We start from the raw sequence: 15353 nt of genomic DNA on the forward strand, positions 1-15353 counted from the left end.
TACGAGTCAAGTCTTTTTTTTTTTTAATTAAAAAATACTTGTGTAAAATATTGTCTATTATTCATCCTATTGCACAATGAAAAATTTTGACTAAGTCTTTTTGGTTAAAATACTTGTGTAAATTAATCTTGTTTTGGTATACTTTCTAAAACAAACCTAAGTCTTTTTTTTCCCTTAAACTCTATTTGCAGGTCTCTGGAGAAAAGACTTATCAATGTGATGGCAACCCCTTAAGTGTGTTCCATAATAAAGACTTTGAACTTATCATGTTACTTGCATTCTTTTACAAAGAAAATGAATAAGACATGTATACAATTCAAGAAAGTTTATTTTTCCATAAAATGGCTTTGAGTAATGTCTTCATCCAAGGGCTGTGGCATTCTGGGGGAAAAAGTTGGGGATTAGTAAAGTCAAAAAGCATTAAGTATTCTTTAACAAATTGATACTTACCAGGAAGGCCTTTCCCATGCCATTTCTCCTTCACTCAGTCAGCAGGCCCTCATCTCACTGTTAAAGACAATCAACATTAAAACCACAGGAGGGAAAAATAAATGGAAATTTGACATACCTCTCAGATTTCTTTTTGACCACTGCAGAGACAGACTCAAAAATAAGTCTATAACAGTGGCCCCCTATCCAGTCTATTTTCCATAGCTTTCAAATGATCATGGACAAGTTGCTCATTTGATGTGGGAGATATGGAAAACATACTGGACAGGGGCCCTCGGGGACCGGCGTTGGAGTGCTCTGTTCTGGGATGTTGGTGTCAAAGACTGCCGTTCACCGTGGACCCTGAAGAAGCAAGATACAAAAGTAGATTTAGTACACATGACATGAAAATAAGAAATAAAATAACCTGAAACCCTTGGGTCCTACCTCATCCACAACTTTGATCTTCATCGATTTTTTTAGCTTTCACCTGCTTTGTCACTTCCACCATCTCCATGGCTTTAGACCTTTACAAAACACCACAGCATGATTATGTAATTGGTTATTAAAACATTTTGATGTGCAAATGACCCATGTTATTTATTCTTGTGTTTCAATCAGTTCAAACCCATTAATTAAAAAAAAAAGTGCTTTTGGCACCATTGTTTCTGTTTTTCTCTTCTTACACTGAGGAAAAATGTTTGTTACCATGTTTAACCTTGAGTCAAAAATGACCCCTGGGCGATTGTTAAATGAATGTCTATCTCACTTAGGCTTTGTCAAAACCACATTTAAAACTAAAAATAAAAAGGTCCGAGCCCAGGGTAAAGGTATATTCATTCTACAAGTGTACCGTTTATTCATTACACCTCCACTGATGGCACTTGTGTGGGCGAGTTAACCACACGGGTAGCTTGCTATTTAAAATCAAAACCAAACCAGTTAGTGTGTTTTCATTCGAAATATAAATGTATCATAATAAATAAAAAGCTAATTGAGCAAAGCCTTGAATACTGAACGCTGATGTCTAATGATTAAACGGACAGAGAATATAGAAACTAGTATTTAAAAAAATGACTCACGTTATGGCGTCGACAAGCCGCTCCATTTTGGCCTCATTCTTGATGTTTTCCAGCAATCTGTGCTCGTTGAGGAACTGAAACAGACAATGGAATGATTTCTTATTAAACATAAAGAGCTATAGATAACGCAATGTAGCCAATTTGTTTGCAAACATTTTTCTGTCTCCAAACACGAGGGGCTACATCACGCCAACGAGGCATGCTCCCGTGAAAAAGCAGCCTTAAAATAAGAACAGGGGCTTCGAAACCACCAAATGACAACAAACCGAATGCGCTGCATTGTCTTGTAAGAACTTTATCAGGTCTTTCTTCGGTAAATCGTCACTTCTGAGCTGCTCTGCAGTCTACTGGCGTACTGGCTCCTGGCTCCTGACTCATCCACCATTTTTAAAAATGGCGACCGTTTGAACTCTGACCTCGGTCATGCGCACTACATATAGACACGTTAGCTGGCCTGCCCACTCTCACTAGCCAATCAAATCGAAGTCTGATTGGTTAAAGCAACAGTTTTATCGACGCTTTGTACAATAAAAAGAAAATGCAATTGAAATTGTAGTATTAATGGTGTATCCAGAGATCTTACAAAATATAATGTTTAGGCAAATTTACTGTACATAATTTAGAATCAAAATATAATCAGATTTTATTTATTTATTTGCATTTAGTTAAAGTACAATGAGTAAGATAATGTGTATAGTAATAAAATACATTTAAATAGCCTGAAAGGTATTTAAAAAAATATTTTAATCGGGAATATAATTAACATGTTTAATATTGTATGTGGAAATAAATAAACATGCAAATTAATAATAATAATAATAATAATAATAATGAGGTGATTAACATGGTTATTCATAAAAATAAGAATACTAAAGAGTAAATGAACTCTAGACTGACTTATCTTACTTTGTTGACATGGATCTGTCATATATGGCAATTACAAAATACAGATTATTATTTATGTGTGCATTTGATCTCCTAAATCTTCAATACTCAAGATGCCTCGTCCCAAAATAAATCTGTTTATCTGTTATCTAATCACCATACCGCGATGCTCACCAAGTATAGAGATATTCACATAATAATTGAAAACTATGTATTTTTTGTGATTCACAGGCACCCTTGATCCTAAGGCCTAGAGAATATTGCCAACAAACAGCCATCAATTTAAATTATGGATCATACTTTGTGAAGCACAAGATGAATGCATCTTGAATGATTGTAACATATTAATGTTGAGGGTGAACTCTGACCTCTAGTGAGCTCATTACCATTAAGGACAATCAACATCAAAAAGTAATTAGCTAAGAAGCTATGTACCTCCACTCTCTCCACACGTTTGAACAAAAATGCCAGTGGGTTTTGGAGCTAGGATTTGCCCATCTGTAAAAAAAAAAGGTATTTGCACTCATTATATTCAATAAGAAAAATGATGAATGCAATGTGAAAGGATTTAAAGCTAAATCGGTGAATATGCACATAATATATATATTTAAAAAACAAAAAAACATTGCATATGAATTAAGAATACACATCAAATATAAAGTGTGAGATTCAAGGCACTGATTCCCTCACATAAACAGTGTGCACACAATCTAATGGTATCCTCTGACATTCAAATGAGGAGCTTCAAAGGGTTTAGCTCAAAATACTTCTGTTTCTGATACCTTAAACAACTCCCCCGAGGATGGAAATGCTGAGTACACAAACTCACATATTCATGCATGCACGCAGACTTGCTTGAACACCTCGCACCTCAGCAAAAACACACTGATTGGTCCCAGTGCAGAGACATTGAAACTGGGAATCTTTTTCCTCCTTGGAGATTATGCATAATGGCACATTTATTATACTTTTCCCAGAGTGCTTTTGTCGTAAGCTTTATTTTCATATTGTAGGTGTCCGAAAATAAGACCAAGTTCATGTCACCAAGCATTACAGCCATACCTCGTAGGACATATAAAAAAATATATTGTATAAGCTAGAGTTGTGAATCTTTGACATGAGTCTGATAAGTTTTGGATTCGGATAGAGAAAAATGACTCTGTCATAAATTAAGGAGGATCTGAATTGCATTTTTTCATTTTTCATCAGAAAATTTAGTAATATTTGGATGGTAACAAAAGTGCATATTGTCATCTTAAATTTAATCTACTGTTTTTGAAGGGAGGAGGTTGATAAATGTGAACAATTTTGTTCTGAATATCATATATTTTTTAAACTTGACAAGTTAAAAATGCAACATTTCAAGCTGATTATCCAGTTTTTCAAGGAAAACAACTTTTATAAATGTGGTAATGATGTATTTTTCCAATATCAAGGGGTGTGTGGTATATTATTTTCCCACGAGTGTGCAGTTTCAATGGCAAGTCAAGTGTGCTGCCACAATGATCGGGATTCAAGATAAACATTCAATAAATTATGTATAACATGGAGCAGTACATGGCAAAGATTTTATTTTGAAGTTGCCCTAAAACTGCTGTCTATTATATATTACCCCTGCATGTAAAATAGAAAACAATGCTACCGATACGCTTTTTTTTAATCCAACGAACGTGTATTGGTCAAAGTTTTTTTTGTCATATCTGTAATATCAGCCGTAAATGAGTGAACAAGTCAGAATATTTCCGAGTTTGAAACTGCTCACTGTTCAAAGGGTGACAATATGTAGCTTGAGCTCAATTTCATACATGCTTTACCCTAGAGCAAAGCTATCGGGGTTGAAGCCAGATGCTGACACCTCCCCGGCTGCACTCACTCACCTTCTTCGACTTCACACAGTATCTCACACAATCCAACACAAAGACTCACCTCTGATCACGTCTGAAAGGCAAGGAGTTGCTGGAAAAGAGGATTAAAGCACCCACCAGGCCAATGTTTGCACATCGAGAGCAGAGAACACAGATGCACACACCTGCATCAATGTGAGAAAAGCAATTTCAGGACAGGGAAGATGCCTCCCAATGCTTGCACTGCCACTTTTGGCTGCGCAGAAATTCGTGCAGATGAGAAGTTCAAATAACCTTCTACATACAGCCCAGCTTGAGCTAGACAAATAAAGGTATACTCACATTAGCTTTCAAACAAGCTGAGGTGGTGATGCCATATTAATGCGGGAGCTTCCGCTCTGTTGACCTTAGATCTTTTGAGGAGCTGCTAGTTAAACAAATGGTGAGGGAAAAAAATACATGTCTTGACCTCAGCATTATCGAGGTCTAAAACAAAGATTTAATATTTTGTACTACTCTTCTAAAAAGTGGAAATTGTCCATGTGGAGTAGACATGAACTCTTACAGTGTCACATTCCCACTACAACAAAAACCCTAGATTTTATATCTTGGATATTTGCTGTGTAGATGTCTGTTTTCTTAAGATGCAGTATTTGGTGGAGATCATGTCCAAAGATTGAAAATCTTTCCATATTTTTTTTAAAAGACAACAAAAATGTTGACACTTAACATTGAAAATATCTGTTTGGTACTTTAGAGCAACATGTATCAAATATAAACAGATCTATAATACACTAAATCCTATTTTACTAAACTACAGTGTATCAGTGGACATGTATTTAAAGACAGATTCTTTCATCAGAAAAATATTTGTGATCAGGTGACGTATTGTGTAGCAATGCACACCCCTTGAAACGATACAAATACACGCAACAACTCGTTCAAATATTTGATACGCGTGTCTGCAAGTCGTGTGAGTTCAATGTATTTCCTGACAGCCGTAAATAGTATGCTATAGTGTGCCATGGCCTTGCTTCCACTTCACTTCACACTGTCATCCAGTATACTGTATGTGACAACTTGCTGCCGTGTTCATGCCATGCAAAGAAAGCTATTTATAACACTGTCATTGTATATGACACATTGACTACAGTATGCCCTGCATGACTTGGAAGACACTGTAAAATGAAAAGTGAAGGTTTAGCAAACTATTCTCTATTGCATGAGTGAATACAGTGGTAATATATACATTGAAAAAGTACTCGCAAGTACAAATACTTGTAGTAGAGGTACACACAAGTACACATACAGCTAGTTGTACTTTTAGTATTGGTACAAGCAAGCAAATATTTGTAGTACAAGTAAACATGATTGTGTATTAATACACAAACCTGCAAATGAATGACTTGTATTACTTTGAAAAGGAAGGCTTGATATGCAAGTTTCGTGGTTGAGATACTTTTTAAGTGTCCCTATATTTGGGAAATCTTGAAAAACGGATGTATGGAATGGCCTGACCAAAATACACAATGAATAGTTTTCCATGCTGCCAGCTGTGCTCTGATATCACTCAGCTTTTCTGCCCGCCGCATACAAGGCACCGCTGTCGTTGCACCATCCGCACAGCGTGCAGATGGCTCCTGAGAGCCCACGGCACTGTTTACTGCGCCGTGGGCACTGCTACGAAAAGAAAAAATATATAAAACATACTCACAGGGCGCCGCCATTTGGTATATAGAGAACATTTGTGCAGTGAAGAGATTTTTTCCCCATATAATCAGATGTATTCATTCATTGCTTGATAGTAAAGGGTATATTCAACTAGTTTACGCTAGTACTTTTTCTGTATATTAGTTTGCAAATGCAGTGACATTTCTTAATTTTTAGTTCATGAGAGAAAATACAACTGGCCATTAGGTTGTGTTGCTAGGTTCAGTTTCCAAGTAAAGTCAGTGGAATTATTATTTATTTTCTTCTTTAAAAATGCAATTTTAAGGCAGATTATCATGTATCATTTGTATCTAGGCTTAAAATTTAACATTTCCTGAAAACGAAGCTAAAAAACATTTATTACATCATTAAACTATACGCCAAGGGAGATAACAGAACACATAACAGAATGTATAATTCAGAGGTCACACAACTTTTTGAAAGAAATGGTTACTTTCTGGGGGCTGATTACTACAATTTTGACACAAAATTTTGAAGAAACAGATTTTTATAAATTACCATATATATTATTAAAGAAATCAATGATCAACATGTTCTATATTGTATTTATTTACATTTGTATTCATGTCATCATTTCTCACATTAATTAGGAAACTTATCGAAATCGATATGAACCACTTTAATTTCTATAAATGTTAATTGTTTATATTCAAAAAGGCCATTTCAACTATGTTCTATAAAATCAGAATTGGCATTTATGGGGTACTTTACGCCTGCAGCCACCGCCGTCATGAACCTGCATAATTTTTTCCATGACTTTAAAGTGCAAACCTGGGGTCGGGTAACAACCTAACTCAGCCAACCACGAGCATTAGTTAGCTAGGATCGGCTCCAGCACCCCTCATGAGACTATGAGGCATGGAAAATGAATGAATGAATAAAATGCAACCATTAAAGAAAATTGTTATCATTCAAAGCTTACCCAGAAGGGATAAAAATCCCCCCCCAAAAAAAAAAGAACTGGTCGTGAAAGGAAATATACACAAAATTGAAGCCTCACCTTACAGACATGATCATATTTTATACTGAAGATGATTATGTCAGATTAATTTCACTTGTCTGGCAGTACACACCATGTCTTTCAGAACTACTGCATATTTAAGTTTAGCTGAAATACATTTCATTTCTCATCTCATTTGGAATCATGTAATTGCCATCAAATTTGAAATATTCATCAGACTCGGCAGTGTTTTAGCTACAAGCAGTGCAAAAGACTCCTGGCATTTTTTAAATGGTGCATCTTTAATGGCTTGAATGCACTCTCTGTAACACTTAGTGACTTTTCATGTTTTTAGTAAAAGTGTCCCATCATAATGCAATTTTTGTTTTTGTTTTTCATGGGAAAGAGCAGAATTACTTGGTAGGTCAACTGAAAGTTTTGGATTAGCCTTAGTTCCGTCAAATTAAATCAATCAGTTGCTTGAATATCCATCCAGTATTTCTGTCTTGAGACTTGAGAGAAAAACAACAACAACAACAAAAACAGGAAAATCCTCTCATTGTGTAGTAATTATTATTTATGGACATGCAAGCAGGGAACAAAAACATGCACTTAGCTCCATGTAACTTTAGCTAGTGCAATAATGTATGCATATATAGAATTTTTTTTGAAGATGTGTTTTGCCATGTTTTACAATAACACTGCTCAAGCTCATGTGGCCAAAAAATGCATGCATGGATTTCAAACATCTCTTGGCATTTATGTAAAATGACAGCCCCATATTGTGCGGAAGCTTGCTTGAGGCTCAAAAAGAGTCATGGGTGGGCATAAATATATACATTTGCACAGACAAACCTCATACATGCAAGAACTCATATGCAAAAAAAGGATACAAACAGACCTCTGGGATGAGAAGACCCTTTTGCCAGATTTAAACTTCCCCAGTCAAGGTCATGGTAAGCCAACAAAGCAGGGCTCATTGAAAACTCAAACTAGATAAATTATATTTGATAAATAGGTCTAAATAACTATAAAAGTGCAATTCACTAAGAATGTTGTCAGTTCGTTCAATTAAGTGGAATATTTCTCTAGAAGTCTAAATCTTAAAGCAATTTAAAACTTAAGACGAGTGATTTATGATATTTTCTCAAGATGAATGGTTCATTAATCATTGCAATAAGATAAGAAATTTACAATATTCATAAGGTAAAGTAATTTTGACTAAAGTCGTCAATAATGTAGTGTCTATGACTGTGCCTCCAAAGTCTCTTTATATTTAACTACCTCATTGAAGCCAATAAACTGCTTCTGCTAAGACCTTGGTTTGCCTTTACGGTACCCACATGAATTATAAACCCTCCGAAGGGACAAGGTAAGGATTTCCATCAAGAGAGGGACATGAGGCAAAGTGATTTGAGCCATCATCCAACAATAAAAGTAAAGTGGTTATGAGGTCTCAAAAATGACGGCCATGAACCTATTTTTGGCAACATCTTCAATCGCAAGCTCTTCTTTTGCACTCAGCTCTTTGCAGTCTTATGACTGTTGCTACAATGTATGTGTACATTATCAATGATGTCCCTTCTTTTATATATATATATATATATATATATATATATATATATATATATATATATATATATATATATATATATATATATATATATATATATTAAGCAGCCTAAAAAATAATAATGATCTTGGCCAATAATCTTTTAACTTTATAGTTTACCAACGAGAACATTTCATAAACAATAGTTTAACAGTTGAATTCTATCAGGTCTCTAAGTTGTTTGCTTCATTTTGTCTGTGAGTTTTTCTTGCAAAATCAGAAATCCCTAATAGAATTAGCAATGTAACAATAAACATCGATTACGCTTATTACATCAAGCAGTCACTAAAGTACCTTCAAAAGTGATAAATATAGCCAGTATTAGATGTACACCAATTTAAGGTCTGCCATCAAATAGCACGCTTCCAATTCATGTCTCTTATTCTGTTGTTAACAAAGTTTTAAGATGAAGTTGTTTCAGAAGTAGAATTGCCCAAAAGTGCACATGTGAACTGAATAAATGGTAAGGTCTTTGCAACACAGTAAAAATGTAGAGACAAACCTCAAAATGGAAAAATATTTTACAATTGACTTCAGTGGCTACTAAATTATCTTTTTGTGTGGAGAATTTATGGATCAAAAGTTTGGAAGAAAAAAACTTTACATTGTTGTGTCGTCTGATAATCTTTTCCTTGAAGCACTTCTCAAAAATTCTGGGGGACTCCCATAACAGTCTTTTGATGACAGCTAGGGGACACGCTCATGGAAAATGAATGACTCCAGATCACACTAATGCTTGGACAGCTCCATGTGTGACTGTTCTGAGTCCCGCTGACACAATCTGCCCACAAAAAGTCTAAAAAAAACTGTCACTATTGGAGCTCCTAACACAGTCACTATTACCGGAGCTTGACGATAAGGTCACGGCAAGTCAAGATTTTACTTCACAAGTCAACCTTTAAAAATAAATAAACGAATAATGCTCTGTTACTCAGTTGAGCATATTTACAGTATCAAGGTGTCAGCCATCATGTTCTCTGATATCAACATGACATATACAAAAAATGTTGCTTTTATGGCTTACTCTATACGCAATCCCACATGGAATTTCATTGGTCGCTGCAGGTAAAAACCAGCTTGTTCTTGAGATACTGTATTTTATATTGGGGGAAAAAGGTACTTTGAATTGGTATAAACATTCAATGCAGTTTTAAAAACAATCCTAACACATACACCATAATGCCAGTTTATTCACCCAAATGGGACAACACCTTCACGTCTGTTTTCTATAAGATAGTCATTTATTTCTATAATTGCTAAGTTAGACAGTGTGTCCTTGATTGCTTTTGGGAATGAATAACAACAGTGAACCATCATGGAGAAATGACTGTGAGATGCCAGAGACAGACTGAATACTAACATTTAATTTACCGTACATTGTAGAGCAGGGGTGGCCAAGTCCAGTCCTCGAGAGCCCCTATCCATTCTGTTCTCCATATCTCCCTCCTCTACCACAGCTGAATCAAATGATCAACTCATCACCAAGCTGTCCAGAAGCTTGATGCCGATCCAGATGATTTGATTCAGGTGTGTTGGTGGAGGGAGATATGGAAAACAGACCGGATCAGGGCTCTCGAGGACCGGAGTTGGCCACCCCTGTTGTTACATTCACATTGGTGTCACAGCTTTTACCCAGCTGAACTATTTGTATTATTTCCAACCTGTACCAATGTCAAATATCTACATGACCCCAAAAAAAGACTGCTTGAGTCAGCCAGACACATGAGTTCTTTGTGAGGTTGCCAGCTTAACTGTGGTGCTCTTGACTTTTATAAAATGTAATTCTAACTCACACTCATGATTTTTTTTGTGATGCTGAAATACCATATTGTTTCTTTGAGAAAATACATGTTTACAATGAAAAATAAATAGTAAAATATGGAAAATCATGCCTCAGTCTTCAACGTTACACCACCGTATGCATTGTCTCTCTGAAATTAGCTTGGAAATGTGACTTTTTTTCTGATTGTTTGTTTTTGTAGGCACGCAATTCTTTGTTTGTGTGTGTCGTTCACTGGAAGGTGGATAAATGTCAGACTCTCACAATGGATGCCCCTTATTGAGAGCAGGTCTGTTGAGACCGACAGGAGTGACATTTAACGGTAGTTTTTTTTAAAACTAGAAACTCCATCTATCTCTGTCTTATACTCATGAAAATCCAACCTCAATATACGCCCTTGCAATATGCATTGATCTATTGTCTATTTTTGTGTACCCAGTGAGGGTGAGCTGAAGATTAGTCCAACTAACCTCATTGGAGGTGGCTATACACAGTCAATAACAGAGTTATATTATTCACTAAAATTTTCCACCTTAATTCATACCTTTAAGCAATTTCAGTTTGTGAATAAAATGATCATGTCTATTTTTTTGTTACATAATATTAAATTACTACAAATAGATTGGATGTCTCAACAAAAACATATAATGTTACCCACATAACTGAAAAACAATATGATCTTCATTCTTCTTGAAGATACTATTTGGAGGAATCCTGCTTTTTTTTATAGATGCCCGATTGGTTCTTAATAGCTTTGAAAGCAAAGGATGATGGTGGCTGTAATTTTTTCACCCTCTAGGCCACAAGCAATCAAAGCTTCAGCTAACTAGCCCTATGATTTCTGTGTTGCATCCAGTCATCTCAAAGACTTTCTACCTGTGTCGCATGTATCAGCATTTACGTGGCGTGCCTGACGTCACATTCGTCACACTATGACTATGATCGTAAGCGGTGTCAATTTTACTGTTTAAATTATGATTTTCCAGACTATCAGAGGTTGAAGATGTGATGTGCATACTTAAATGCTTCTTCTCAACCATGGTTTGCTTGAAGATCATTTATATTTCAATGTTGTATTGCCTTAACTTTGATGCCAAACTCACACACACCTTCGCTCTGGACAAGGTGTCTTGAAATATTATCTTTTGTTTAAAACCAAGAGAGGGGCCACAAAATAAACCAGTGTGTAATTGAGTTTTTTTTGTGTTATCTGTAATCAAGGAACAGACTCAAAGTCAGCAAGGAAAGCCAAGCTGTCATAATTTCTCTGTTTGAATATTAATGCTGAATACTCCCAGAGAATATGAACACGATTTAGGTGAGTATTCAAACCCAAACTGACAGTACAATGGCAGTGGGTGGTAATGCCAGAAGCTGAAGCCTCAGTTTGGAACAGGACTACCCTGGGAGAAGAACAGTAAAGCAGGTTTGGATTGCTGCCATAATGACAGCTAAGCCAGCGAGATGCTTTGGGAACAAACCTGACATGGCCATAAAGGGAATTAAGGGGATACCATACAAAACCTGGCTGTGGAGAAAGTGGGCTAAGTAAGATGGAGGATGGACTGCAGCATATTCTCAACTGTCAAAACTGAGACTGTTCAGCCGTTGCATATTGAAAGTTTAACCTGTGACAGACTGGTAACCATTGCTCAAAGTCAGAGGTGAAAAGCACTGGCTCACACATCACTGATAATTGCCGAGTAGCATAACATAAAGTTAGCGCATTACTTTGTGGGACCATGGGGTCGGAGTTAAGAAGTGGAAGATTTTATTTCTTTTTTTTCATTGTGCAGTTTAATAAAATCTATACTGTGCAATATTTAGTTAAAAGCATAATCATTTAATGCTGAATATATTTAATCTGCACCAGGCAGACCTAGATTCTGAATTGGTTGCCAGTCAGTGGCAGAGCCCATACAAAGACAACAATTTATACTGACATTCACGCTGTCACTGCCTGCTCTGATTCCAGCAAACTCACCAGTGAGTCTTATCAAATCATGCGTACAGTAGGCAAATGACCATGGATGTTTATTGGATAAGAGTTGTTGCGGTCAAAACAGTGTCAAATGTTCATGTGATTATTTCCTTGATATACTGCATGTTTTGTCAGTTAGAAAAATATCTCTTTCTTACTAAAATAGAGCTTTCTGCATGAATGCATGCACAGATCCACTTTAAAAGAGTGTTGCGTGAATATCTATTGTTGTGTTTATATTTTTGTATTTGCTTGGTATCAGTGAAGATAAATTGTAGTTCTTGTTTCTGTGATGCGTCAAAGTGACCATAATCAATTCCCACGAGCATTACAACTACACACCCACACCACCAGTTAATATATATTTGCCGAGACCAACAAAGCGCTTCACCACAGCCTTGGGCTTGAAAATATGTAGGACTCTATGTCTACAATATTTTCATCACAGTGTCATCTTCAGAGTCAAATTCAAATCTTCAGATGTTTACGGGGAAGAAAATGAAAGGGCTATTTTGTGTCAACAGCCTTTAAAGTACAGAGACAGCACCTGGAAGCAGGGATTGTTTTAAAAACTAACTAGATAGCGTAGTTCAAGATGCAACCTGCCATAATCTCTGTTTAGAAAACCTTCAATCAAAAAGATGTGGACTGGGCTATCTTATATGTTTCACAGAATCTATTAAAGTCGTGAAATGTTCACCTGTTGCTGTTCTCATGAAGCATCAGAGCATAATCAAAGTCTGTATTAAGAGGCAATACAAATATACGTTTGACACGGAGTCTCAACTCTGACACTTATACAATTGGAGCAAAAAAGAGCAAATTCAGCTGTATGGTGTAAGCAAGTGACTTTCGGTCACAAGGCTACTTTTGTATACAGTATGAATACAACATTTTATAGCTACATTTCCAAATATAGCTAGATAAAATTTAACTCAAGTAAGCAATGACAACCATTGGGTGTTACACTAAGTATACTATAGTAGTAATAGTAGTAAAACGGGGCCATATAGTTGCATAGTTTTATGGGACCATAGCCGATTCCTGTAATTTTTGGACTATAAAGGTGCACCATAGTATAAGAGGCACCCAGCAAGTTTCACAAGTAAACATTTTTTTTCATTTATAATATACACATAAAACACATGCAGTTTATGAGCATGTAAAAATCCATAAATTAGCTGCATTGGACTATAAGCCACAGGGTTCAAAGTGCAAGGAAAAAGTAGTTATTTACAGTACAAAAATTACAATGTGTTGGGAATAATTCAATTTCTTAGTTTTGAGTTATATTCACTGGCTTTAAAAAAACCCAATTAGTTTTGCATGGGTTACGGAGTTCAGTTAAGATACGGTGAGACGCTCATGATTTTGATGATTTATGTTTTATTTCCTTTTTTAGAAACAGTGTTCAGCCTCTAAATACGAAGTGAACAACCTGTTAGAACTCTTTCCATTCCCATCTTATGACGTCCACTGCTATCTTTCTAATAGATAACATCCCTTCAATTGCTTATTCATGTGGATGATAGAGGGCTGAAAGTATCCCTATATCTGCCACTCACTTTGTCCCCAAAGCTTCAGTCATCCTCTCTTACCTACCGTCAACAGATGGCTCACCACCTGCTTTGACAATCTACAAAGGCTGCAATTACCCTTCATGTCCAACAAAGGGAAACTCACACGACAACAAATGCAAGATGCAGCAACCAGCCCACACAAGGACATTAGATATCTAAATAAACAACAAACATAAAACTAACTGCTATGCAGGTATACACACACACACACAGCATGGGTAAGAAATCAAAAGGTATGTAGTAAATGTCTTGAGATCTTGAAACACATCGCTCACCCTGGGGAATGCAGTATGGCATTATACAACATAATGTTATCATCTATTCTCTGACAAACTACCTACTTTTATCTGGATTATTTTTGTAAGTGTTGAACAAGTCACCTAAATGACTTTGTTTCATATTGTGTTACATTTGGTCTCACACTAGAGCACAGACACAGGGGTACGTCATTATTTGGATAAACACCCAGGAGATAATGATGGGTGGAGGGAGTGGGATTTGTTAGATCTCCAAGCCTTTGCACCTTGATGATGGTTATTATCCTGTCAAACTGTGACTCTCCCTGTGTAGAGCTGTTAGTGACTGCAACATATTTTTCTTTGTTCACCATAATAACGTACAATTGATTACGCATGTATTGGTTTGTGTAGTTGTGTGTGTGTCTGTAGACACTTCCCTGTTGCTGCTGCTAATTACAGTCTGATTGACAAATGTAATAAACATGGCCACAGTTGCACTTCCCACACCATTGCCCCAGCCAACACCAAATCAAAGGAACAAAAACTATACATGAGCGTTATCTCTAACTGTTTCTCTCATGGTGTAATTTTTGTGACATCCTGAAGAAAGTTCAACTTTTATCCCCAATAATAGATAAATACATCAATTAAACGGCTTTTAAAATTATGTTCATCACGTGGGTGTCAGGAGCAGCTCGTTTGTCCCTCCTGGCTTGCCGTTAGGTTCGAGCAGCTTCCGGATGGGGGTATTTAAACACGACTGAATTGGTATTCATTGTCGGATCGTACTGCGTGATACTGCATACATCGCTGCAAAGGTACTGTTCTCCATGCTCCGGTTTTGTTTCGTTTTGGATGTACAAGTCCTTGTTATTTTGTAAGGCTTCCTGAGTTATTAAAGTTATTATCATGAGCACAATTCACCTCTTCCCCTCCTGCTTCCCCGCTACTGGGTCCAAATCCCTCCGATCGCGCCGTGACGTCTCGGCGTGATCGTAACAGTGGGCTTGCATTACAAACTCAAAAGCACCCCCCACCGAAAGAAAAGATAATAAGATAATAAAAATACAAAATCCCACTTAAAGCATGTATCTAAACTGTGCTTCTTCAATTTTTTGAATAATTACTTATTTTGTTGTAGATATACAAGTTTCCTGTGGTTGTAGAATAAGCACACAGACCACATAAACAGTGCGTTTTCATATCAGTCTTATATAATAATTATCCATCGATGGATTTTTAGGAAGATT

The 15353-nt window shown here is 36.4% G+C and overlaps 1 protein-coding gene and 1 long non-coding RNA gene across 7 annotated transcripts in view; one reads left to right on the forward strand and one right to left on the reverse strand.

Annotated features, from left to right (window-relative positions):
* The window catches only part of LOC144083351 (uncharacterized), a 54589-nt gene extending 54325 nt beyond the window's left edge, over positions 1-264 (forward strand). Inside the window, exon 20 of the long non-coding RNA XR_013303529.1 lies at positions 192-264. This is a non-coding gene — a long non-coding RNA (uncharacterized LOC144083351). The remainder of the gene's footprint in view (positions 1-191) is intronic.
* A 46-nt stretch (positions 265-310) lies between these two features.
* The window catches only part of si (sucrase-isomaltase), a 61795-nt gene continuing 46752 nt past the window's right edge, over positions 311-15353 (reverse strand). For 2 of the 6 annotated variants that reach the window (XM_077611112.1, XM_077611118.1), the window contains 6 exons: positions 2832-4664; positions 1512-1585; positions 877-956; positions 569-792; positions 451-507; positions 311-381 (listed from right to left, as the gene is read on the reverse strand). The gene's annotated coding sequence lies outside the window, so the exon portion shown is untranslated. Of the gene's footprint in view, positions 382-450; positions 508-568; positions 793-876; positions 957-1511; positions 1586-2831; positions 4668-15353 lie in introns of all 6 variants that reach the window. The other 4 variants (XM_077611117.1, XM_077611114.1, XM_077611115.1 and 1 more) reach the window with 4 other exon arrangements.

Source organism: Stigmatopora argus, chromosome 10, assembly GCF_051989625.1.
Source record: "Stigmatopora argus isolate UIUO_Sarg chromosome 10, RoL_Sarg_1.0, whole genome shotgun sequence".
NCBI lineage: Eukaryota > Metazoa > Chordata > Actinopteri > Syngnathiformes > Syngnathidae > Stigmatopora > Stigmatopora argus.